At 43.5% G+C, this 26,798-nt stretch overlaps 1 protein-coding gene across 1 annotated transcript in view; it reads right to left on the reverse strand.

Moving 5' to 3' along the window:
- Positions 1-7,119, reverse strand: part of LOC137376374 (rho guanine nucleotide exchange factor TIAM2-like) — a 438,770-nt gene extending 431,651 nt beyond the window's left edge. The window contains exon 1 of the mRNA XM_068044808.1: positions 6,951-7,119. The gene's annotated coding sequence lies outside the window, so the exon portion shown is untranslated. The remainder of the gene's footprint in view (positions 1-6,950) is intronic.
- Between the last annotated feature and the right edge of the window lie 19,679 nt (positions 7,120-26,798).

The raw sequence follows: 26,798 nt of genomic DNA on the forward strand, positions 1-26,798 counted from the left end.
ACAATTTGGCAAATGTGGAGGAATTGGCGACTTAAAGGGAAATCCATGTCAGAGCAATGGGAGGCATTCAAGGAAAAGAGGGTTCAGAACAAATGTTTTCATTAAGAAAAAGGGTGGGACTCCCAAAGCTAGGCCCCCTCAGAAGTTAAAACAGAATACACTGTAGAATGAGACAAAAAAGGCGAAATGTATGCCAGGTGTCAAGAGCTCAAAACTGCAGAAAGTCTAGGAGTGAAATTGAAAAGGAAATTAGGAAAGCCAAGAGTATGAAAAAAATATGGGCAAGTAAAATAAAGGAAAACCCAAAAATGTTTTAAAAATACATAAAGACCAAGAGCTTAACTAAGAAAAAAAGTAGGGCCTATTAGAAACCAAAAGGTAACTTGTCTGTGGAGGCAAGGATGCATAATTTTTAATGAATACTTTGCATCCATTTTTAAATGAGGGAACAAAAGATATTCTAGTTAAGGAGCAATGTGAAATATTGGATGGGATAAACAGTGAGAGAAGAAATATTAGGTGTTTAGCATCCTTGAAAGTGGATAAATCACCAGGCCCAGATGAAATGTATCCTAGGCTAAGAAAAGCAAGGGAAGAGATACCAGAGGCTTCAACCATTATTTTCCCCTGCTTCCTGGCTGCAGGTGTGGTGCCGAAGGATTGGAAGACTGCTAACATACTGTTTGAAAAGATAGGAAGGGATAGTCCTAGTAAATATAGGCCTGTCAACCTAACCTCGGTGGTGGGTAAATTATTGAAAAAATCTGAGCAACAGAATAAATCATTTAAAAAAAGACACGGATTAATCAAGAGCAGTCAGCATGGATTTGTAAAGGGATGGTCATGTCTGATTAATAGTTAAATTTTGAGGTGACAAGGATGGCCAATGAGGGTTGTGCATTTGATGTGGCCTACATGGATTTTAGCAAGGTTTTTTTTTCCCCCCCCACAGGTCCCACATGCTAGCCTGGTTGGAAAATTAGAAGCTCGTGGTATTCAAAGGAAAATGGCAAGTTGGATCCAGATTTGGCTCAGCGGCAAGAAGCAAAGGGTAATGGTCGATGAGGGTTTTTGTGACTGGAAGGCTGTTTCCAATAGGGTTTTGCAGGCTACATGCCTTGCTTTTTGTGGTATGTATCAAATGATTAGCACTTGAATGCAAGGGGTATGATTAAGAAGTTTGCACACAACACAAAAATTTGCCATGTGGTTGATAATGTTATTACTGTGACTCTAGATTTGAAGAAAGTTGTAGACTGCAGCAAGATATCAATGAACTGGTCAGGTGAGCAGAAAAGTGGCAAATGGCATTCAATCCAGAGAAGTGTGAAGTAATTCATTTGAGGACAGCAAACAAGGCAAGGGAATACATAATAAAAACGGCAGAATACTGAGAAGTGTAGAGGAAGAGGGATCGTGGAGTGCATGAAGGACAGCAAGAGAAGGTTAAGCAATATATGGGATACTTTCCTTTATTGGAATAGAGTACAAGAACAGGGAGGTTATGCAAGAACTGCATAAAACACTAGTCAGACTGCAGCTAGACAGTACTGTGTACAGGTCTGGTCAACGCATTGCAGGAAGGAAGTGATTGCACTAAAGAGGGCGCAGAGTAGCTTTATGAGGATGTTGCAAGGAATGGAGAATTTTAGCAGCCTATGAGGAAAGATTGGATAGGCTAGTACTGTTTTCTTTGGAACAGAGGAGACTAATGGGAGTTTTAATTGAAGTGTATAAAATTGAGGGGCCTAAATAGATAGATAGATATATATAGATAGAGTGGATAGGAAGAACCAATTTCCCTTCGCAAGGAGGTCAATAGCCAGGGGGCATAGATCTAAAGTAACGGTAGAAGGATTAGAGGGAAATTGAGAATTGTTTTCACCCAGAGGGTTGTGTCAGTCTGGGACTTACTTCCCTGAAAGCATGGTAGAGGCATAACCCTTATTGCATTTAAATTTAAAATATTTGTAACACAGGGCTACAGACCAAAGGCTGGAAGGTAGGATTAAGCTGGATAGATCTTTGGCCAGTACAAACACACTGGGCTGAATGGCCATCCCCTGTACCATAAATTTTCTACATTCCTATGAATGATGTTTGCTGTCTTTCAGATGAAAGACTAAGCTGAGGCCTTGTCTACCTTCTCAGGTTAACATAAAACATTTTGTGGTATTATTCAATGAACAGAGGAGATCACCCTATTTCCTAGACAACAGTTATTCCTCAATCAAAATCACCAAAAGTAGGTATCTCATCATTTGTCAGTGTTGATTGTGGACCCTTGCTATGTGCAAATGGGCTGCCACATTTCCCCATGTCACAACAGATCACTCGATTGGTTGTGGCGTGTGTTGGGGTATTCGGAGGTCATTAAAAAGGAGTTATATAAATGCAAGTTCTTTCTAAATGAATACATGTCTTGTTCTTTTCCCTTTCAGATTAGCACGAAGAATCAGTCCCATAATCCAAAACTGGAATCACAGCGAGGACAGACTGGCTAGGGGTGATAGGTGCCCTTCCCCAAATTGTGAACCAGCTGGATTATTACAGGTTTGTCTGGTTTTTTTCTTCCCCCCCCCCCCACCACCACCCAATGCCAACCCCCAAATTAATCACAAGCACTGAATTAATTTTCACATCTTGCCATGGTACAATTGAGCTCAGAACCTCTGGGTTGCTAGTCCAGTACCAAAGTCATTAGACTACAATACTAGGCCTAATCACAGGTTTAAAATTGTACAAAACTTTAATTTTGAACCCATCCTTAAAATGAATCTGAAGTACAATTTAGGAAGCCAAAAAGGAAATGTTTTTTTTTTATTATTTAAAATGCACTAGGAATGCAACTTTTAAAAAAAATAAAAACTCTTTCATGGAACGTGGACATCACTGGCCAGGCCAGCATTTATTACCCATCCCTAACTGCCCATGAGAAGGTGGTGAGCTGCCTTCTTGAACTGCTGCAATCCATGTGATGTAGGTACACCCACAGTGCTGTCAGGAAGGGAGTTGCACGATTTTGACCCAGTGACGGAATGGCGACATAGTTCAAAGTCAGGATGATGTGTGGCTTGGAGGGGAACTTGCAAGTGGTGTTTGCATGCATCTGCTGCCCTTGTCCTTCTAGATGGTAGAGGTCACTGGTTTGGAAGGTGCTGTCGAAGGAGCCTTGGCCAGTTGCTGCAGTGCATCTTGTAGATAGTACACACTGCTGCCACTGTGTGTCACTGGTAGAGGCAGTGAATGTTGAAGATGGTGGATGGGGTGCCAATCAAGCGGGCTACTTTGTCCTGGACGGTGTCAAGCTTAGAGAAATGTGAACATGGAGTAGTAAAATACAGACTTCAGATCTACCTGTTGTACTCTTATTCAAGAACTGTTCTCTGAAAATAACTGACTCACTGTTCAATAGGTCATCATTCCAGTCCTCCCATTTCATCATTGAAGTAGTTACAACAGAAGGTTGTATTAAACAGATTTCTGAAGGGAATACAAATATAGAGTAAGAAGGAACTCCCATTCCTGCCCATACTGCAGGTGACATTACATGTGAGCAAAATCATCTGTTTGCATGGGTCACCATTAGGCAATCCAGAAAGGATGCAATATTGTCAGAGTCATAGAGAGATACAGCACCGAAACAGTCCCTTCGGCCCACCAACCATCCGACATTAATCCCATTTTCCCTCTCACATTACCACCTTCCCTCAATTCTCCTACCACCTACCTACACTGGGGGCAATTTTTACAATGGCCAATTTACCTATCAATCCACAAGTCTTTAGCATGTGGGAGGAAACCGGAGCACCTGGAGCAAACCCATGCGGTCACAGAGAGAACTTGCAAACTCCGCACAGGCAGTACCCAGAACCGAACCCGGGTCGCTGGAGCTGTGAGGCTGCAGTGCTAACCACTGGGGGCATATCGCACAGATTTTAGCATCTCCTGGGTAAACACTAACCCAACATCCAGACAGCATCATTCTTTTAAAGTTACTAGTTTTCCACTAGGTGGCAGATGGAATTGACATGTTTACAAAACAGACATGAACCAAATTCACAAAGACTAAAACATCTTAACTGAAATCTACAACCAAAGACCAAATTTTTAATTTATTAAAAAGATCTCAGAACATAATGTTGCTATATTGAAGCATGAAACCCCATACATCATTTAAGCATGTCAAAGCTCCAATGACACATAAAAATAACAAATTTTGAAGTTCATTCTATTTTGGTATGGCACATTACCGTACAGAGAACTTTTTGTTCAATTTCAGTTCAATTTACCTTACCTCTCTTGAATGTTTCATCTCATGCTGGATATAGCTCCACAGGAGCAGAAAGCCTTCAAATACGTCACCTAAAGTACTGTTCATGCCAGTTTTACCAATCTTGAGGATGTCCTCACCAAACATGTATACCTGATCACGTTCTAGCAGGGCAGCCATTGGTTGGCATTTGGAAATCCTACCCAGATCATTCTTTTCCCCCAGGCTATAAGGTTCCAGTTGGAGCACATCTGAAGTATTGTATACAGTACTGGGCACTGCATTTTGGAAAGAATATATTAGTCTTGGAAGGAGTGCAGTGCAGATTCACCAGAATGTTAGCAGATTATGAAGAGAGAGTCCATAAACTGGGCCTGTATTTACTGGAATATAGGTTATGGGTGATTTGAAAGAAGTTTTTAAGGATTATGAAAGCAATTTTTTTTAAAAAAAGAGATACAGCACTGAAACAGGCCCTTCGGCCCACCGAGTCTGTGCCGACCATCAAACACCCATTTATACTAATCCTACACTAATTCCATATTCCGACCACATCCTCACTAGTCCCTATATTTCCCTACCACCTACCTATACGAGGGGTAATTTATAACGGCCAATTTACCTATCAACCTGCAAGTCTTTGGCATGTGGGAGGAAACCAGAGCACCCGGAGGAAACCCACACAGACACAGGGAGAACTTGCAAACTCCACACAGGCAGTCCCCAGAACTGAACCCGGGTCGCTGGAGCTGTGAGGCTGCGGTGGAGAGGAGAGTTTCTTCCCCCCCCCCCCCCCCCACTGGTGGGGCAGTTTAGGATAAGTGGACACAACATTAAAATCACAACCAGGCCAATCAGGAGAGAAGTTAGGAAATACTTCTTCATGCAATGAATGATAATGTGTGGAACTCTCTTCCACATTAAAGCAATAGACACTAGCTCAATTAATATTAATTAATAGATTTGTTAGATAAGATTATAAAAGGATAGAGGGCCAATACAGATGGGTGGAGTTAAGATACCGATCAGCCATGATTACCACTGAATAGCGAAACAAGCTAAATGGTCCACTCCAGATCCTACGGCACTGAAGCCAACTGTTATGCCCCACTGGATCCGCTATCGCAGCGCAAATTAGGCATTAAACCCAAATTGCCCTAGCCCATATGGTTCACGATGGATTGCGTGCAGCCCCCAAACCCTCCTTTCATTCTCTGTTTCAGTGATGTCTTCAGGATGGTAACTAGGAACTTGAAAAACCATAATTCACCTGCCTACCCCCAGCATAACTAAAAATATATAACTGCAGTTTTTAAAATGCAGACTCCTTCATCAATAATGGGAGGAAAGACATGTCTGTCTGCAGCTTTCTGTTGAGAACGACTTTATTTTCGGCCAATGTAAGTTGTAGTTAACCGAAACAAAAAGTCTTGAACCGTTACTTGGCTCACCATGACAAAATCCAAAACAAAAATTCGTTAAAATGGTTTAACTATTTGAACTGCTTTAAGTCTGTGCCTATATATAGTCGCTTTGCAATCCAGCATTCCAACAAGGGAAAGAAATCATTATGTTTGGAACTGCTACAATAGGGAAGGATGTATCTGAAACAGAGAATATCACTTATACCTTTTTTTAAAAAAAAATACGCCCACGGAAAATAGCGTTTAAAGTTCAGACTACCACTTGAGAATCCCTAAACTGCTTGCTGGTTAGATCTTCCAGCACTACTCAATGCTATAATATAGATCTAATTGGAATAATGTGTCTTGATGTACTGCCACGTTATTCTCAGGGTAGGAATTTCCTCTCGGCACGCACCATGCAGAAAGCTCTGTCATTACATTACTGTCTTTGGCTCCAATCCGTCCAGTACCTTTAAAAAAAACATGTATAACGGGCCCTTTCAGCGAGTTTTCTTCCGTCTTTTCTTCATTTCACATTCACAACGCGGTCGGGGGAAAGAAAGAGGGTAGCGAGAGAGTTTGACAGGTTGGGAAAACTGGATTTGGGCATTCCAAACATCACAAAAAGTACAAGTGATTTTACAAAAATAAACTGCACTGATGAATATAAACTGTTTCCACCTCTGAAGGCACCACCCTCAATTCAAATAAAGAAAATTACAGGCACATTTTTTAAGATCACCAGCCCGTCAATTTGGAAAGACAATTACAGAGCAGAAAAAATACTCCAGTTCCAGGGAGTGCCTCCCATCCCCCACTTGGTGACCAAAGCCATCGCTCCTTCCCCAGGTAACGCCATGGCTTTCCGCTACTTTCACTTCTCGCTATTCCCACAGAAACACGGATTACTTGCCGGGAGTTGGTGTTGTTTTTGTCATTAAACGCCATACTTGTAACTCAAGTGGTAGTTCTACTGTGAGAAGGGAGCTTAGTGTCTAGCATCTACTTCAGAGACTCTCCCCAACACAACACAAAGCGACTCCGACTAGAGCTCAGATCTATTCACGCCTTCTCTTAATTGGGAATTACTGGCTTCAGTTAAAACGGTTCAGGCTGTCTAAAAAACAATGTACTCTCAAAAAGTTGAGAAAAAACAACGTACAGCTTCCAGAGGAACAGAGAAATCGGCATCCGACTGGAAAGGAACCCCACATTAACACAAAGGCAGTTTTTGAAAGCAAAGTCGACCAAGAGTCCAGTGTCAAACTTACCAGCTGCTGAAAACTTGCCTCCAGCTGACTTTCAGAAGAGGAAAACACGAAAGTTGTTCCTTTTATTCCTTTCATACAACGGCGAAATACATGCCTCATTCGACAATGCAGTCAGTAACCAGACAGCCACTCGCTTTCCAGCCTAACTTTTAACCCGCATTCACCAAAACTTCTCAACACTAAAAAGACTGCAGCCTCGGCACACGAGCGCATACCCGCACGCTCATTGGTGGCTCTGCACTGTCCATCAGGCAGATCCGCCACTGCCATTTGTTAATTGTCTCTCAATCCCGCCCTTATTGTATGGAACGTCACTTGCTGTGAGTACATCAGAGTTTTCACTAGAGGTAATTTTTGTTACTTCACTGATACGGAGTTTTAAATCAATTCATTGTAACTTGCAAAAACTGGCTGAATCAAACCAACTGGATGCCATTACCACTATTTTCTCACGTTTTTTGTTGTATGGATCTCTCCTGTGTCTCTACCCCAACCCCATTTGCAAATGCTTTTGTTCTTTTACATTTGTACATTACCTCACTGATGATCATTAATAGAATTAACATTTTTATCTAGCAATTCGCAGGTCATTTAATCAATTAACTACATCTTTATGATTGGTGTATCTCTTGATTCTCCTCTACTCCCCCATTTCCCTTCTTCAGTCCCAATGAAGTGTCCTGGCCTGTCTTCTCCTCACAGACCTGTTCTGTATTTCCAACATTTACTGTTTTTATTTCAGATTTGGACCCTATATGCTCTTCATCACAAAGACTCTCTACGTCTACCACCATTACATCACCCGCCTCAACCATATTTGCCACTAAAACCTATTTCTACCAACATTGCATATGAATTTATACATACGAACATAAGAATTGGGAGCAGAAGATCATGTCTGATCTGTTCTGTCTTGAATTCCACATTCCCATCTACCCCCTTTAACCCTTGATCCCCTTGCCCAACAAGAACCTATCTACCTCGGCCCTAAAAATATTCAATGACCCTGCCTCCACCACCTTCTGAGGCAGAGAGTTCCAAAGTCGCACAACCCTCTGAGAGAAAAATTGTCTCCTCAGTTCTGTCCTAAAAGGGTGACTCCTAATTTTAAAACAGTGCCCCCTAGTTCTGCACTCACCCACACGAGGAAACATCCTTTCCACATCCACCTTGTCAAGACCATTCAGAATCTTATATACTTCAATCAAGTCTCCTCTCACTCTTCTAAACTCCAGTGAAAACAAGCCCAGTCTGTCCAACCTTTCCTCATAAGACAACCCACTCATTCCAGTCATCACTCTGGTAATCCTCCTCTGAATCACCTCCAATGCATTGACATCCTTCCTTAAATAAGGAGAACAAAACTGTACGCAGTATTCGAGATGTGCTCTCACCAATGCCCTGTATAACTGAAGCATAACATCCTTACTTTTATTTTTAATTCCTATCGTAATAAAGGATAGCATTCCATTAGCCTTCTTTATGACCTGCTGTACCTGTATATTAACTTTTTGTGACTCATGCACTAGAACACCTAGATCCCTCTGCACCTCAGAATTCTGCAGTTGCTTTCTGTTTAAGTAATACGCTGCTTTTTTATTCTTCCTGCCAAAGTGAACAACTTGAGGTTTTCCCACATTATACTCCATCTGCCAGATTTCTGTCCACTCATTCAACCTATCTATATCGGTCTGCAACCTCTTTATGTCTTCTTCACAACATACCTTCCTACCTATCTTTGTGTCATCTGCAAATTTAGCTACAATGCCATTGCTCCCCTCATCTATGTCATTGATATACATTGTACATCACCCGCCTCAACCGTATTTGCCACTGAAACCCTTATCCATTGGCTTTGTCACCTTCCATCTCAGCTATTAAGATGCGCTCTGAGTCTATCCTTCACTCACTGCAAACTTCAGCTCACCCAAAATTCCACTACCTGTATCCTAAGTCCTTAATGAACTAATTTGGTTCCTGCTGCTCCAATGCCTTAAATTTGAAATTCTTGTCCCCATGTTTAATTCCTCTGTGGCCTCTTCCCTGCCTGTCTCTGTAACTCCCCATACCCTAAACTTTCCATTCCACTGACTCTAGCCTCTTGTCCATCTCACCATTGGCAGCCATGCCATCAGCATACTCTGGAATTCCCGCCCCTAAACCCCTCCAGTTCTTTCTCTTTTATTTCAGATTTCCAGCATCTACAGTATTTTGCTTTGGTTTCACATCTTTCCTTCTTTAAGACTCTCCTTAAAACCCATTCCTTTGACCAAGCTTTAGGCCAACCATCTTACTATCTCCTTCTTTGGTTTGATGTCCATTTATTTCCTTATGCCTCCGTAAAACACCTTGAGCCTTACTGCAACATTAAATGTGCTATTTAAATGCAAGTATTTTTGTTCCAGTATTTTCAGCTTTTCCTTAGTACTCCAATACTTACAGATTGATTTTATAACTTGGAACGATAAATAAAATGTTCCAGATTTGCTACCAATTTCAATTTACTTGGCATGCAAGAACTGAATGAAGAGAAAATGTTGGCACGTATCCAGTCATGAAAATACAAGGAAAGTGGAGTCAATCTGCTTAAATGTTGAAAGAGAATTACAGGGATTTCTCCCTAAGTGCTAGTATGGCACATTAATGAAATACATTGTGTAGTTTAAACAAATTAACTGAAAATGTTGGTAATTTATTTTGTAACTTGGTAGTGTAGTACCAATGGTAGCTGGATGCAAAGAAATTAGAATGCTTAAAATAATCCAAATGACATCAGTTGATAATGTGATGGTGAATGTCATGTAACTACCTTAAACATATTTTCTGGATAAAATTCCTCCTTTAACAAGAAAAGGCAGAATATTTCTCTCTGCAATGAATAACCCACAAACAAAATCATGTTATTGCAATTGTGTTAGTAGACCACTAATTACAAAGAAAGACAGGAACCCTTCCACTTTTTATTAACAGAGGAATTTCTTATTTGGTGGAAAAATGTAGTGGAGCTGGAATGTTATGTGTAAGAATATGAAAGACAGAAGGCCTATAATTAGCAGATTACATTCTAAATAGCTTGGCTTCAAAATTAGGCTCCATAGTGTCCATAGTTTCAGAGCCAAGGGCGCTATTTTGGTTCCAAAATGGCATCTGCACCATGCATGGATATTCCAATGAGGCATGCAGCGGACACCATTTTATGGAGGTCAGTAAAATGGGCATTGGGAGCATGCGCCAGAAATATGCCAAATAGGCAGATTGTGACATCAATCAGCGTGTAATGCTGATTTAACACCAGCAGTGCCATTTCAACATCACTGCTCCAGCTAACACTCTCTCTTAAACACACATATCAATATACATTCAGCAGGAGGAAGGACAGTCCACCAGTGCTACTCAAAGGGATCAGCAACTACCTTTAGTTTGCTGATTAATCTCTACTGCTGTGTCTGAGTTTGTAGAAGTGCTTGGTGGTTTGTAGAATGGGTGAAGTCGACAGGGAGTGGTACTGCATGTGGAGAATATCTTGATTTTGACTTCAAGAGCTCCTATCAGATCACTTGCACCCAGTTACCATCCCCCTTGGTCTGCAGCTTGGGAGGGAGATAGAGCAGAGGACAAGCTGCTTATAGAAGAAGGAGGAAGGGAAGAGAGCTCTCAGTAGGAGGCCTTAGTCAACCAGGGTCTTCCAGGAGCACTTCTCTTACCTTAACCTAACCCAGGAGCGATGCGTATGTTGACTCTGTTTAACTAAGGAGGTGCTCACAGGAATCTACCACCTCTTGCAGGCAGACCTGCAACTTTAATGCAGGGCAAGGATGGTGCTGCCAATGGCTGTGAAGGTGACCGTGGTCCTGAATTTCTTTGTATCGAGATCCTTCCAGGCTGGAGCAGGCGGTATTTGTAACATCTCCCAGTTCACCATCCATTGCTGCATGAGAGAGGTGATAGATACTCTATATGCCAGGAGAGGGGAGTACCTTGTATTCTTTCAAGCCAAAGAGAAGTAGGCAGAGCATGCCATGTGGCAATGCCAGGATAGAGTGCTTCCCCATTGAGCAGGCTGCCATTGACCACACAAATGTGGCTTTTCAGGCATCGCATCTAACTGCTGAGATGTACCACAAACACAAGGCTTACCATTCAATAAATGTGCAGTTGATATTGTCATGCACAACAGAAGTGCAATGATACAACAATCATGGACGACCTGTGAAGAAATATGAAAAACAGACTTTGTCTTTAAAAAATTAACCTTTATTTTAAAAAGTGAACAATGGTCCAAAATGACCACTGAAACAGTCAAACAGTCTGACAAAAACAAAGGGCAAGTTTTCAAAGCCAAAAGGTGTTAATGAAACCCATCTTACACCTATCCTAAAAATATTCCCGAATTGAATGTCATCTTCTGAAACAAAGGAGGTGTGATGTAGCCACATCCTGGGTCAATGTGCAATCACCATGGGGGAGAGAGGAGAATGTCTTCTACCAGGAGGTGAGAGGTGATACAACTTTACCTTAAAAAAAGACAGCCAAAGAGAGAGAGAGAGAGAGAGAGAAAGAGACTGACCCAGAAGATGAAGCTACTTGTAACAGCTTGAGTTCCAGCTAAGCCAGGAAGCACAGTGCCCTGCTGAAAAAATCCGACATCCATAGTACACAGCAGTGACAGCTAGCAATCAAGAGAGAAATCTACAATCATCCCAGGCCTATATCCATCTAGAACTTGATTCTCAGAGAATTCAACAAATTTATTGTAACCTTTCCCCCCACTAATCACAGAATCACAGAATTGTTACAGCACAGAAGGAGGCCATTCAGCCCATCGTGTCTGCACCAGCACTCCGAATGAGCAATTCACTTAGTGCCACATCCCGCCTTCTCCCTGTAACCCAGCATATTCCTTCTTTTCACAGTCTAATTCCCTTTTAAATGCTTCAATTGAACTTGCCTCCACCACACTCTCACGCACTGCATTCCAGACCTTATTTTTTCCTCATGTCACTTTTGCTTCTCTTACCCATTATTTTAAATCTGTGCCCACTTGTTCTCGAGCCTTTCATAAGTGGGAACAGTTTCTCCCTATTTACTCTGTCCAGACCCCTCATAATTTTGAATACCTCTACCAAATTTCCTCTCAGCCTTCTCTTCTCCAAGGAAAACAGTCCCAACTTCTCCAATCTATTTTCATAACTGAATTTCCTAATCCCTGGAATCATTCTTGTGAATCTTTTCTGCACCCTCTCTAATTACTTCCTAAAGTGCAATGCCCAGAACTGGATGCAATACTCCAGCTAAGGCCAAACTAGTGTCTTCTACAAGTTCTACATAACTTCCTTGCTCTTGTACTCTATGTCCCTATTAATAAATCCCAGGATACTGTATACTTTAATAACTGCTCTCTCAAACTGTCCTGCCACCTTCAATGACTTATGCACATATACACCCAGGTCTCTCTGCTCCTGCACCCCCTTTAGAATTGTACCCTTTATTTTATATTGTCTCTCCATGTTCTTTCTACCAAATGAATCACTTCACATTTCTTTGCATTGAACTTCATCTGCCACTTGTCTGCCCATTCCACTAACTTGTCTATGTCCTTTTGGAGTTCTGCACTACCTTCTTCACAGTTCACAATGCTTCCAAGTTTACTATCATCTGCACACTTTGAACTTGTTCCCTGTACACCAAGGTCTAGGTCATTAATATATATCAGGAAAAGCAAGGGTCCCAACACTGACCCCTGGGGAACTCCACTACAAACCTTCCTCTAGCCTGAAAAACATCCATTAACCACTGCACTTTGTTTTCTGTCACTCAGCCAATTCCATATCCATGTTGCTACTGTCCCATTTATTCCATGAGCTATAATTTTGCTTACAAGTCATGTGTGTCAAACGCCTTTTGGAAGTCCATATATACCACATCAACTGCATTACCCTCATCAACCCTCTCTGTTACCTCTTCAAAAAACTCCATCAAATTAGTTAAATATGATTTTCCCTTATGCTGGCTTTCTTTAATTAACTCGCATTTGTCCTTATGAGAATTAATTTTGTCCAGAATTAATCTTTCTAGAAGTTTCCCCACCACCAAAGTTAAACTAACTGGCCTGTAGTTACTGGGCTTATCTTTCCACCCTTTTTTGAACAAGGGTGTAATGTTTACAATTCTCCAATCCTCTGGCACCACCCCCGAGTCTAAGGAAGACTGAAAAATGATGGCCAGTGCCTCTACAATTTCCACTCTCACTTCCCTCAGTATCCGTGCTTGCATCTCATCCAGTGCTGGTGCGTGATCCGCTTTAAGTGCAGACAACCTATGTAAAATGTCCTCCTTATCAATTTTAAACCGTTCTATGTCTGAATTACCTCCTCTTTCAACATTGCCTGGGTTGCATCTTCTTCCTTGGTAAAGACCAATGCAAAGTATTCATTTAATACCTCAGCTATGCCCTTTCCTCCATGCGTAAACTCCCTTGTTGGTCCCTAATCGCCCCCACGCCTCCTTTTACCACCCTTCTACTATTTAAATATTTATAGAAAACATTGGGATTCCCTTTTATGTTAGCTGCCACTCTCTGTTCATACTCTCTCTTTGCTTCTCTTATTTGATTTTTCACTTTTTCTCTGAATCTTCTATATTCAATAGTATTCTCTACCTGGTATGTGTCATAAACACACTTCTTTTTTTATCTTAATCTCTATCTCTCTTGTTATCCAGGGAGCTTTGGATTTGTTTACCCTACCTTTCCCCTTCTATGGAACATACCTCAATTGTGCCCGAACTATCTCTTCTTTGATCATTATTCGGCTACCATTTTTCCTGCCAACCTTTGACTCCAATTTATTCATCCCAGATCTGTTCTTACCCCATTAAAGTTGGCCTTCCCCCAGTTAATTATTCTTACTCTGGATTGTTTTTTGTCCTTTTCCATAGTCAGCCTAAACTTTATGATACAATGATCACTGTCCCCTAAATTAAAAGCAAAATACTGCGGATGCTGGAAATCTGAAACAAAAACAAGAAATGCTAAATTCACTCAGCAGGTCTGGCAGCATCTGTGGAAAGAGAAGCAGAGTTAACGTTTCGGGTCAGTGACCCTTCTTCGGAACTGACAAATATTAGAAAAGTCACAGATTATAAACAAGTGAGGTGGGGGTTGGGCAAGAGATAACAAAGGAGAAGGTGCAGATTGGACCAGGCCACATAGCTGACCAAAAGGTCACGGAGCAAAGGCAAACAATATGTTAATGGTGTGTTGAAAGACAAAGCATTAGTACAGATTAGGTGTGAATATACTGAATATTGAACATCAGCAAGTGCAAACCTGAAGAAAAACAACCTGAAAAAAACAGTGGGTAAGCAAACTGAACAAACTAAGATGAAATGAAATAAATGCAAAAAAAGATTGTAAAAAATGTAAAAAGGAATGCAAAAAAAAAAAAGGAAGAAAAAGTAACTAAAAATGACTAAAAATGAAAGTAAAGTGGGGGGCTGTCATGCTCTGAAATCATTGAACTCAATGTTCAGTCCGGCAGGCTGTAGTGTGCCTAATCGGTAGATGAGATGCTGTTCCTCGAGCTTGCGTTGATGTTCACTGGAACACTGCAGCAATCCCAGGACAGAGATGTGAGCATGAGAGCAGGGGGGAGTGTTGAAATGGCAAGCAACCAGAAGCTCAGGGTCCTGCTTGCGGACTGAGCGGAGATGTTCCGCAAAGCGGTCACCCAGTCTGCGCTTGGTCTCCCCAATGTAGAGGAGACCACACTGTGAGCAGCGAATACAGTATACTACATTGAAAGAAGTACAAGTAAATCGCTGCTTCACCTGAAAGGAGTGTTTGGGGCCTGGGATAGTGAGGAGAGAGGAGGTAAATGGGCAGGTATTACACCTCCTGCGATTGCAAGGGAAGGTGCCCTGGGACGGGGACGAGGTGGTGGGGGTAATGGAGGAGTGGACCAGGGTGTCGCGGAGGGAACGATCCCTTCGGAATGCTGACAGGGGAAGGGAGGGGAAGATGCGACTGGTAGTGGCATCACGCTGGAGGTGGCGAAAATGGCGGAGGATGATCCTTTGGATATGGAGGCTGGTGGGATGAAAAGTGAGGACAAGGGGAACCCTGTCACGGTTCTGGGAGGGAGGGGAAGGGGTGAGGGTAGAGGTGCGGGGAATGGGTCGGACACGGTTGAGGGCCCTGTCAACCACAGTGGGGGGAAATCCTCGTTTGAGGAAAAAGGAGGTCATATCAGAAGCACCGTCATGGAAGGTAGCATCATCAGAGCAGATGCGTCGGAGACGGAGAAACTGGGAGAATGGAATGGAGTCCTTACAGGAGGTAGGGTGTGAAGAAGTGTAGTCGAGGTAGCTGTGGGAGTCAGTGGGCTGCAGTCAAGCCTGTGATCTGTGGCCTTGAAAGTGATAAGCCTGTGTTCTGATATAACACAACAGCACAGCGCATATCAGAACTTTATGCGCAAAGGAAAAATGACTTATTTTGTGTCCCAGGCACCAGACAAGGTGATAACCATCCTCAGGGATAACAGTTGTTTTCAGACCCTACTGGGAGCCAAACTGACAGAAATGCAACTGGAAAGCAGAACAAATCCCACGGTATTAGTAAAAGGGCTTATTGGCAAATGCTTGAAAGTTCCCTTAGTTAATATTTACCTACAGAGTAAGCTGGTCACTGGGGTAGTGACAGTCGGAATCATTCAGAGCTTACCCATGCAGGAGGTAGACCTATTGCTGGGTAATGACTTAGCAGGAAGCACAATATTGTACACAGAGGCTCCAGAGCAGTCCACGGAAACTGGAGAAACTGAGGGGAGAAAACAAACTTAGCACAACTGCAGAGGGCTGGGGAAGTCCCAAAAATGTCACAGGGGGGCAATAGAGCCAGAAGAATTTAAAAGGGCCCGGATAGAGCCAAAAAGATTGAAAGAAGCTAAGATAATAGCCGCAAAAGCTGAAAGAAAAGCAACTGAGATATGGTTAGCTGAAAACTTTTTTAAAGATTTCAATAGGGGCAAGGAAAGTTCCCAAACAGTAAAGCCAAGACTGAAAGAGATGCCTCACCTAGTTGAAATGCCACAGTGGCGTGCAGCAGAAGCTTGACAAACACCTGGAAGCAGTAGTGTCCCAGAGGAGATGGGGCAGATTAGGGAAACATCTATCTCTGAAGTAAAGGAAGGTAACATACCCTAAAGTGAACCACACTTGTGAAAATCACAAGAGACTGAAAAGTGAGGTCAGCATGAATCTACCCACTGAAGAAGCACACAATCAGGTTCCAAATCCAAAACTAATCAAACCCAACTATTTAGTGTCAGAACTCAGCAAAAACAAGGGGCAGGAAGAAATCCCTGATGCTTCACAGGGGCTAAAAAACAATGTATTACCCACTATCATCCTAGAAATAAGAACTATCAATGAGTCAGAATTTGTGTGGTGGAAGCGGTAGTTAAGGGGTTAAAACTTGTACAAATAGGGAACCTCACAATGAGTAGTAACGGAAATTTGCATATTACAAGCTTTACTAGCAGTCACATGGTCCTGGACATTAACATTCCTAAAGTAGTACAAACTGGTGTGAGAGAAACTACAACCCCCTTTGACAACACGTAACCAAAAGAAATGCAATTTTTTGATGGTACGCCATCCAATGGAAGGATGATGAAAAAAATGTAGGCTGGAAGCCTGAGGAGTGAATGAAATGAATATGTACAGTGGTGTGACCCTAAACTGTCTTACTGTTTCTTTTTCCCTCTTTCTGAACCCCCCCCAAAAAACCCCATAAAAATAATATTCCAAGGAATTTCATTTTTCTCTTTTGGGGGCGGTGTCATGCACAACTGAAGTGTGATGATACAACAATCACAGACTAACTCTGAAGAATTATGTAAAACAGGCTTTGTCTTTTAAAAAATTAACCTTTACTTTTAAAGAGTGGACAATGGTCCAAAATGGCCACTGTAGGAAAAGGGATTGGCCTTTTGTGTATTCAAACAGTCCGACAGAAACAAAGGACAAATCTTCAAAGGCAAAATATGTTAATGAAACCCATCTTACACCTATCCTAAAAACATTCCAGAATTGAATGTCTTCTTCTGAAACAAAGGAGGTGTGAAGTAGCCACATCCTGGGCCAATGTGCAATCACCATGGGGGAGAGAGGAGAATGTCTTCTACTAGGAGGTGAGAGGTGACACAGTTTTACCTTAAAAAAAAGACAGCTAGAGAGAGAGAAAGAGACTGATCCAGAAGATGAAGCTAATTGTAACAGCTTGAGTTCCAGCCAAGCTGGGAAGCACAGTGCCCTGCTGATAAAATATGACATTTACAGTATACAGCAGTGAGAGCCAGAAGTAACCCACAATCTTCAACAGAACCTTCAATCACGAGAAAAATCTACAATCATCTCAGGCCTACATCCATCTGGAACTTGATTCTCAAAAAAATTCAGCAGGTTTACCATACTCTTTCCCCCACTAAAAACCACCTTCCTCCTTCCCTTCTCTATCTGTTTCTTTGTGTGTGTGTGTGTGTGTGTGTTGAGCGAATGCGTGAGTGGATAGTGGATGCGGTTACCACAATTTTGGGATAAGGTGTATTGATCAATAAACAATTGACTTTCTGTTTTTAAAACCTGCAAGAAAACCTGTTATTTGAAAAATAAAATACCAAAGGGCGAGACTCTTAATACAAATACACTTGCTGCGGTTAGGTGGGGATTTGAACAGTGGGAACCACCCATGTCATACCATGTGGCTGCAATAGTATGCACAGCACATCAGTAAATGCTTGTTATCCTGGAAGCAGACAGCAAAAGAGAGAAGACTGTCAGTGAATGTGGTGCAATGTGTTTGGGTAATGTGCCTATCATTGTTGAAGAGCTGGCAGTATGTGCCAGCTGAGAGATGTGAGTGTGAGGCTTGCAGCTGTGCTATGTGTGTCTTTTGGGCCTCCTTATCTCGAGAGACAATGGATACGCGCCTGGAGGTGGTCAGTGGTTTGTGAAGCAGCGCCTGGAGTGGCTATAAAGGCCAATTCTGGAGTAACAGGCTCTTCCACAGGTGCTGCAGAGAAATTTGTTTGTTGGGGCTGTTGCACAGTTGGCTCTCCCCTTGCGCCTCTGTCTTTTTTCCTGCCAACTACTAAGTCTCTTCGACTCGCCACAATTTAGCCCTGACTTTATGGCTGCCCGCCAGCTCTGGCGAATGCTGGCAACTGACTCCCACGACTTGTGATCAATGTCACACGATTTCATGTCGCGTTTGCAGACGTCTTTATAACGGAGACATGGACGGCCGGTGGGTCTGATACCAGTGGCGAGCTCGCTGTACAATGTGTCTTTGGGGATCCTGCCATCTTCCATGCGGCTCACATGGCCAAGCCATCTCAAGCGCCGCTGACTCAGTAGTGTGTATAAGCTGGGGATGTTGGCCGCTTCAAGGACTTCTGTGTTGGAGATATAGTCCTGCCACCTGATGCCAAGTATTCTCCGAAGGCAGCGAAGATGGAATGAATTGAGACGTCGCTCTTGGCTGGCATACGTTGTCCAGGCCTCGCTGCCGTAGAGCAAGGTACTGAGAACACAGGCCTGATACACTCGGACTTTTGTGTTCCGTGTCAGCATGAGATAAGGCCATGACTGTTAGGTATGAGTCATTCTTGACCGAGAATATTTGTAGGTGAGTGAAGGTGGGGTGGCAAAAGGAGGCTAGTGGTTCATTTGTAAGTATATGGCATTTGAGCATGCATTCACTGCCCTTGACGACTCATGTGAGGTTATCAGACATCTATCAGTACTGCATCCAGGTCCTCAGGGTTGGACTGCTTGTATTGACAGCAATAGTTATCTACGCCCATTGCCTTCTCAGTGTCTGTCTGGTGGGCCATCTGGCCCTCTTGTACACCTCCTGAACCAAAGCCTCCAAATCTGCATCAGAGAAACATGGAACATGCTCTCTATCCTGTTGCACCATTTTCACTCTTTCTGTTGGTCAAACAGTGTTCCCCAGTCACTTCCAGCACCTGCTGCTGCCAGAATACACCTCCCCTTTAAGAGGTGCAGCTGACTTAAGTAGTGCAGGCTAGCTTTCAGTAGTGCTAACCTCGCAAGAAATTGAACCCCCCGCTGAGGCATGCAGTCACTCAGCAGCACATGTCGTGCTGGCCTGCACGCACTGATCATTTAAATTAGCAGACAGCATGAACGAAGTTTGCATGTTGCCGGCATCACAACAAATGGGACTTACTTGGAGATACTACTTTCAACGTAGTCCTATGTTCATTTAATTGCCTGTAAAATAAAAACATACATTTTAGTTCAGGAGCAGGAAATTTGAACTTTCTTGCTTGTATCGAATTTAGGTTCATCCCAGGGGCTGATTTTACACAGAATCATTTTCAAGCTTTCTCCCTGTATTCTGTTATAATTTTCTTCAAGTGACTATCCAGTACCTGTTTGAATGCTATAAACTTGTGATAAAGCATTCTATATCCAGTTAACGCTTGGTGAAGTTTCTTCTAATCTTCATCTAGTGCTTCTGCTATGGTCATAATTTCTTGTCTTTATTTATAGGATCACTTTGTGAAATGAATCTCTCCTAGTACTTGACTCTACATGTGATAAACTCACTCAGCAGCTCATGTCATTCTTGCCACTAATGGGCAAGAAGGTCCCTTTAACAGCTTTATTTATAGGGCTCATGTACTCCATACAGGTTCGTGGCTGGTTTGTCCATTTAAGGTGCAGAATAACCTCCGGGCATTTTTTTTTTTTGCCTATTTCCTGCCTTCTGCAACTGATTTGTGGCATACAGGCTTCCCCAAGATCCAAGGTGTCATTGACTACTCACATTGTCTTGAGTGCTCCCCTGGAATCTTTCTGAGTAGAAAGATATTCCACTCCCTCAGTGTCCAGCTTGTTTGCAACCACAGGCAGTGCTTAGTGCAGGTCTGTGCCTGGTTTCCTGGAAGCAGTCATAATTCATTTTTCCTGTGCCAGTCATCTGTGCCACCTTTATTCAAACCAGGCCATCAAGTCACAGGCGGACTACAGGGCAAGAAGGGGCACAATTGCCAAGCTGGTGTACAAGAGCCATGTCACCACCAGAAATATAATGGAGCAGATCTAGTGTCCTCAAGCAACACATCTGTTGCCTAGCTCGTTTGAGAGGAGTTCTGCAGTACATTCCAGACTGTTTTTCCCATTTGTGGTCATGTGCTGCACACTGCATAACTTTGTGCTGATGAATGACCAGCTCTTACCGCCAACTTGTCAACAAGAAATTCAAGAGGAGAAATAGGAAAACCAGCAGGAAGAGGCATCAACCACCAGTGCCCTAGCTGCCAGAGCTCTAAAAGAGCAGTTCATCTAAGAAGGCTTCACATCAACCATCCCTCCTATTCCCAATACAGCAGCACTCCTGCAATCCTTATCACCACCATTGTTACTATCACTATCCAATTGTTTTCCTTTAGCCCATCTCTATGTGTCCTGCCTTTACTTCACTACAAATATTAACACCAACACCAAATGCAGAGAATAAAAATTCAAAGTGATTCCTTCTGCACATGCATACCCCATTTTGGGCATTGCATGTGCACGTGATTGGTCACGCCCATGCAACTGCCCAGCTTCTGGATTGCCAACTGGAGAGGAAACTGGAAGTGGGGCCCACCTGCTAAACACATTGGTTCCCGAGCCTCGATCCTGAAACAAATATGGATCTGAGGCCTTGTTTGGTAGACAGCAAGAATCAGGAACCACTTACAAGGGGCCTGATAAGCAGCAGCAGCTGCTTACCTCCAGGTTTGGCAAGGCAATGTAGCAGGCTCGGAAACAACGTGTTTCGGCAGGCCCCACTTCAAGCAGCAAGCTCCAGGCAAGGCAGATTCAGGCTTCAGAAGAAGGAGACCAGAAGTAGCGCCTGCCTGCCGAAGCATGTTGTTCCCATGCCCGAGCCTGTTACATTGCTTTGCCAAGTTTGGAGCCTGAAGCCTGGAGCCTGAAGCTGCCTTGCTTGCCTGAAGCCAGCTGCCTAAAGTGGGGCCTACTGAAGCATGTTCCCGAACCTGTCATGTTGCCTTGCCAAGTCTGGAGTCTGAGGCAGGCAGCTGCTGATGAAGCTGCACATCTCTAACTGGTGGTATGGTATTATCCATGCTACAGTCCAGAGAGTAGCTGTAATGCACTCATACATTTAATGGTGTCTTGTGCTGCTTATCAGGCCACTTGTAAGTAGTTCCTGGTTCTTGTTATCTACCGAGTGAGGCCTCAGATCCACATTTGTAAGTTTTCTAATAACAGTAGCTATCCTCTTTGTGAGAGAGGCAGATAAGCAACATCTTTCTGAAATTGATGTGGCTCCATTATGACACATCTGTCAATGGTAGTTTAAGATCACCTCAATCCTGAGTGGAGGACTCAGTAATCCAACATTTGAGCCATGGGCAGAAAATCAGGGACCGAAATGAATGGGTGGAAAGTCATGTGCTGGAGCAGTAGAAAACTCCCAACCATAGTCTTGGAATTTAATACCATCAAGCCAGGTGATCAACCTTAGTGTAATGAGGAGTATGGAAAAGCATGCCAGGAGCAGCACCAGGCGTACCTGCAAATGAGGTGCCAACTGTGTGAAGCTGCAGCACAAGACAATATGTATGCTGAATCATAGAATCTTACAGCATAGCAGGTCACAACTGTGACAGCCTTTTGAAAGAGCTGTCCAATTTAGTCCCACACCCTAGCTTTTTTCCCCATAACCCAGCAAATTAGTTTTCTTCAAGAACATGTCAAACATTCTCACCCCACACACACGCAGCCCATACAGACATACTGCTAATGCTAACTATAGATTCCATTTGTCCATTCTACCATTTCACCGTCCTCACACAATTTGCACCTTCCTCAGTTAGACTGTTCAATCACAGAAGCACTGGAAGCTCTGAAGCCCACTTGCCCATCTGGCCAATTACACATTGCAGAGAACATTGAATTACTCTACAGCTGACAGAATCAAATTACGCATTCCAAACAAACTACTGGGTGTGTCTTGTCCTCCAAGGTGACCAATTAGAAATCTGGTTCAACCCACTCTTATTGCAAATAAATATGACCATAAAAATGAATTCAACAACTCAATTCCATCTGTAGATAATAATTGACGGAAATAATTACGAATCATCCTTGTGCAACTCTTCATTGCCTGCATGTATGCTTCTTTACATATCCTAGTGCTCCTACAAAGTTTTTCCTCCATGGCTGCAGTTTGGGAGGTGGAAGCCTGCTGAGCTCCCATTGAGAACATTTCAGATGGCAATGGTGGGCGATCTCAAGCAGCTGTCAGCCTTGAGGGCTGGCTGCAGACTGCAATGCCTCACGTTGGCCAGGACAGTTTTGCCCAGCTGGCTGTGTGACAATCACAAGGGTACTGACAGAATGAGTTGTGTGGAACAGTCGTACTGTTGGCCTGAGAGATGGCAGGAGGTGCCCCTGCCATGGAGTCAAGATCACTTGCCTGGAAACGTATCTCAGCACTCCTACAGCTCTTTTTCACAAGAATAGAGTGCGGGCGTGATGTAATGCTCTGGAAACTCCTGTCAATATTGGCCTCAAAACCAAAATGGCTGCAATTTAAGCCTCCATTGTAGCAGTGTAAACTGTCAGAGACTGTCAGCGTTGTCAGCAGAGGTTCCATCATGGTGGATGCCTTTGTCATCTTCATGGAGCTAACCACTAGCTCTACATTGGACAAGATACTTTCCTTTCTCTGACACAAGTTGGAGCAGGCTATCTCCATGCTCTCAGCCACTGGAAGGCTGCCCACTGCATGCATCTAACATTTCCTGGTATGTGCCCATCAGCCTTCTTCGGTAGCCTAAGCCCTTGAAGTTTGCATCTGAGTCCATTGTAATAGAGTTAGTATGAGATCTCAGCCTCCTCCAAGCTGGTGCCTGTGATATTCTATATCTCCGCACTAGCTCCTGCACACTTGAGGTCAACACGTTAAGACCTCTCCCCTAGCCTAGGCACTAAAATACCCGTGGTTCAAGTCTTTAAGCTGGCACTTACTAGGGTCAGATCAAGTGACGCCTCATGTTCTGGAAGGGTGGCCTTCTTTTCCTGAAGTGGCACAGGGACGTTGACATTTTCAGTATCTGAAATGAAAGAGAGGGGCAAGGCTTATCTTTTAGTGTGAAGGAAGAGCCAGGCAATATGAATGGCTAATGAAAGCAGCTGCAGTTTATCGTTCAGAGTGTGTCGGGTGAGATAGAAGTAAAAGGGGAAAAGAAGATAAGTTCTGAAGAAACCCTTTGTGACATCTCCTCCAACATTGGCACTCACCATGGCCATGGCTCTCCCCTGCCCATAATGGCCAACATTCTTTTTCTCCAGTCATGGCTTCCTACTGCATATTGTACGTGACCTTCTCCTGCGACAAGGAAGGGGGTGTGTTAGTGATAAACATATGAGGTATTCTGAGAAAGTGCATGCTGTGCAGCATGACTTGGACAATATTCAAGCTTGGGCTGATAAGTGGTAAATAACATTAATGCCAGGTGATGACCATCTCCAACAAGAGAGAGTTTAACCATCTCCCCTTGACATTCAACAGGATTCCTACCATTGAGTCCCTCACCATCAACATACTGGGGGCGTGGGGGGTCACCATTGACTAGAAACTTAACTGGACCAGTCACATAAATACTATGACTACAAGAGCAGTTCATGGACTAGGTATTCTATGGTGAGTAAAACACCTCCTGACTCCCCAGAGCCTTTCCATCATCTACAAGGCACAAGTCAGGAATGTGAAGGAGTATTCTCCAATTGCCCGGAAGAGTGCAGCTCCAACAACCCTCAAGAAGCTCAACAACATCCAGGACAAAGCAGCCCACTTGATTGCCACCCCATTCACCACATTAAATATTCCCTCCTCCATCATCGGTGCACTATGGCTGCATCAACAAGATGCGCTGCAGCAACTCACCAAGGCTTCTTTGACAACACCTTCAAAACCTGTAATTTCTACTGCCAAGAAGAACAAGGGCAGCAGGCAAATAGGAACACCACCACCTGCAAGTTCTCTTCCAAGTCACACACGATCCTGACTTGGAACTATATCACCTTCCTTCACTGCCGCAGGGTCAAAATCCTGCAACTCCCTCCCTCACAGCAGTGTGAGTGTACCTACACCACATGGACTGCAGAGTTCAAGAAGGAGGTTCACCACTACCTTCTCAATGGCAATTAGGGATGGGCAATAAATTCTGGAATGCATGAGTGGATGTGGTTGCAGCAATTTCAGGATAAGGCGTATTGATCATTAAACAATTGATTTTCTGTTTCTAAACCTACAAAAAAACTTGTCACTGTCTGTTCATTTGACAAATAAAACACCAAAAGGGGTTAAACCCGAATAACAAAACGCACTTGCTGCGGTCAGGTGGGGAGTTGACCAGTGGGAACCACACACATCTCACCATGTGACCGTAACAGGCCTACTCCTGCTCCTATTCACATGTTCTTATGATGAAGAGAGACCATCCCTCGCTCTAACACTTGCAGCTGTCAGGTCAGAGACTGTCACTGTGTGTACTTTAGAGGATAGAATAAAGGAGGGAACGGCATATGGTGAGATAGCAGGCACAAGTGCACAGATGTGAGGGTGGGGGCAAGAACAGCACAGGTGCTAGGCTGGAGGGTGAGGCCGCCACAAGTTCTGCTGCAGAGGAGTCATATGAGGACTTTGATGGCCTAGGCTACAGAAGAAGGCTGATAGGAATATACAACCAAATCCTTGGTGCACTGAAAAGCCTGTCAGAAAGCCTGCACACAATGTCAAGCAGCATGGAGGCATCCAGCTCCAACTTGGCACAGGGCTTTGTGCAGAGCTTGAAGCTTACCTATTCCAATGTGGAAGTGGCCACCTCCATCAGCACCTGTGGAACCCAGTATGGTGCAACGTTTGATGACTAATTTTGCAGCTTCCATTACAGCACAAACAGCTTCCATTGCATTACAAAAGCTTCCATCGACTGCTCCCTTAGAGTCACAGACTGCAGCTTTGGAAGCTCAGACTTCTGCCTTGGAAGCTCAGACTGCTGTTATCATGGCTCTGGGTACCATTATTGAAAGGGGCTTCCAGGGCATCACAGCAGTCCATCAATATTTTCTCAAACAGACCACCAGAATTGTTGAGGTGCTGCCCTGGGAGAGTGGCAGTGGCTCCAAAAAACAGAAGCATTCCTCTTTCAGTATGACGGCGTACCTGCTCCTACTCCAGCCACTTGGCCAGTGCCATTACTGTTGTCTGTCAGTCAGCCAGCCCAGACTGTGGCAGCCCACGCCGAGATGGTGCAGCCTGAAGCCTTACCCTCTCGGGTCAGAGCTACTCAAGGTCATCCTCCAAGGCCATCTGCAGTGTCCTGAATTGAAGGTTAGCAGACTTCCACCTCCGAAGTGGCAGCCACTGGGGAAGCAACTTGTAGGAGTATTAGATTAGGCACACAGAAGAGAGGCACTAAAGGAATGCACAAGGGTAATCAGTTCACTGTTGTTATGTTGATGTCATGAGTATTTTAGTAAGTGATGATTTGATTGCGCCTTTGGTACCAGTTTTTATGTCTGAAGTTGTGAGGGAGGAACCAATAAGTGTTGTCAGAAAGAGGATGATGTGATAGCTATTGAAAGAATAAAAGTAAGAACTATGAGCGTGAATGGGAAGATGTAGTTGAGGTTATTGGAATAGCTCTTGAATTACCTGATCACAAAGAGCCCTAGAAGAAAGGGGTTGTCTGTATTGCAACCAGCTTTCCTCCTCCTCCACTTGCTCTTCCTCCTCTTCATGCCCCTCCTCCTCAGCTTGTCACCTGATAGGCAGTGGCTAGGTCCATGCCCTCATAATGGCCAGGTTGTGAAGCATGTAGCAAACTACCATAAATCTGGATACCCACTCAGCTGAGCATTGCAGGGCTCCTCGTGAGCAGTCCAGGCAGCAGAAGCATTGTTTGAGGATGTCAGTGGTCTATTCCAAAGATGTTCCTGGTGGCAGAATGGCTCTCATTGTAGGCCTATTATGCAGATGTTCGTGGATTCCATACAGGAGTCATCACCCATGTGATGAGGGGATATCCCTTGTTGCCTAGTAGCCAGCCTTTAACTTGCAGTGCTGGTTTGAATACAGATGGCACAGAAACTGCCGCAGAATGAATGAGTCATAGTTGCTGTCAGGAAAGCAGGCATTTACCTGCATGATGTGTTGTCTGTGGTCGCAATCCAGCTGCACATTGAAGGAGTGGAATCCCTTTCTGTTGATTAACAATGAGGAGTTGGCATGAGGAGACCACAAGGTAATTTATGTGTAGGCAGTGTCACCCTGCAGCAAGGGAAGGCCTGCAATGTGTGCAAGATCTTGTGCTCTCTCAACCTACTTGTCTCTAGAAGGAAAGAAAATAAAGAAATCTAAGAATAATATTCGATACATCGCTTTCAATATCCAGACAATCTGCCCCCAAAGCAATTTTAAAAGCTAATCGAATGTTAGGATTGTTATGACTTTAGTGAGACCGTTAAAATTTTAAAAAGAGGTATGAACTCCCCAGACCAATTTAAAGAAATACACGACAAGATTTCATGTTTTAAGACTTTTACTATAACTAAACTAAAAATCAACATTAACTAAACAGTACTTTGCAAGTAGCTAATGCACTAAATTACAGAGAAGGGTATTTCCCTTTAACTTATTAAAACACTTGAAAACCCCACCCTACATTTACACGTTACACAGTGTCCTCATTGAAGTGATATCTTTGAAGTAAAAGTCCCAAACTCCTCCCAGTT

Source organism: Heterodontus francisci, chromosome 13 (assembly GCF_036365525.1).
Source record: "Heterodontus francisci isolate sHetFra1 chromosome 13, sHetFra1.hap1, whole genome shotgun sequence".
Taxonomy (NCBI): Eukaryota; Metazoa; Chordata; class Chondrichthyes; order Heterodontiformes; family Heterodontidae; genus Heterodontus; species Heterodontus francisci.